This window comes from Silene latifolia, chromosome 10 (assembly GCF_048544455.1).
Source record: "Silene latifolia isolate original U9 population chromosome 10, ASM4854445v1, whole genome shotgun sequence".
Taxonomy (NCBI): Eukaryota; Viridiplantae; Streptophyta; class Magnoliopsida; order Caryophyllales; family Caryophyllaceae; genus Silene; species Silene latifolia.
The window spans coordinates 133970422-133971451 of record NC_133535.1 but is presented as its reverse complement, the minus strand read 5'-3'; the positions used below and the strand labels follow the sequence as shown (position 1 = coordinate 133971451).

At 44.7% G+C, this 1030-nt stretch overlaps 1 non-coding gene across 1 annotated transcript; it reads right to left on the bottom strand.

The window, feature by feature from the left end:
- Positions 1–679: 679 nt before the first annotated feature.
- On the bottom strand, positions 680–786 carry LOC141609704 (small nucleolar RNA R71). The gene has a single exon (XR_012527622.1). It is a non-coding gene; the product is annotated as a small nucleolar RNA R71 (small nucleolar RNA).
- Positions 787–1030: the final 244 nt, after the last annotated feature.

Below are 1030 nucleotides of genomic sequence, written 5' to 3'. Positions count from 1 at the left end.
AATTTTTAGTTGTTTTTATTTTAGTCTTTTTCTTAGTTTAAGGGACATCTGTTCCTTAAACTATTCTCATATTCTACTTGTAGTTTCTTCTTATGCGCAGGTCACAGGGTGGTGTACGAGACCATTTGATCCTGAGATCGAAAGGACTTTGCGCGAGTTGAGACGATCATCTAGAGTATTGCCGACAGAGGAAGAGCTAAGTACTCTATCTAGTTACTACGAGAACGAGCTGTTTGAGGAGGATCCACCTTCGTCACCTATTTCTACTTCCTCAGCTGAGACCGTCACATCTCCAGACATGGCTGAAGAAGCAAGTATAGCCAGTCACTCCGAGCCAACAGCTGAGAATCTCTATAAGGGATTCGCATTACCAGGGACGGACAGAAAATTCGAACCGAAATCGTCTTATATTAACTTGGTTGAGAGAAACCAATTTGCGGGAGCTGCAAATGAAGATGTAGCTAAACATATGGAGACATTCATTGACTACTGCTGCTCCATACCCCCACCAGCAGGTGTAACCCAGGACCAGGTGAAGGAGACGATGTTCATATTCTCGCTTCGTGATGCCGCAAGGGAATGGTACCGAGATCTGGATCGAGCTGCTAACGGGATCACTGATTGGAATTCGCTGGCCCTAGCATTCTACAAGAAATATTTATCTGCCTCGAAGACCAATGCCATTAGAGCTGAGATCACGAGCTTTAAACAGGGTCCTGATGAGAATTTTCATGAGGCATGGGTCCGTTTCAAGAAGCTGGTGCAAACTATTCCGCACCATGGGTTCGAGCAATGGAGCCTATGCAAAAAGTTTTATAATGGGCTTTATGACGATCAGAGGGCTATCCTGGATACTGCAACTAATGGCAGATTCCAGGAGAATGTTGGAGAAACTAAGGGGTGGAAAATCATTGATGATATGGCCACCCATAAAGCTGAGCATGGAAATTCCAGGGGAAATCAAAGGACAGCTGCTGAATCCCCTTCTGTATCTGCATTAGAGGCTCTTACGGCGAGATTTGATAAGTAT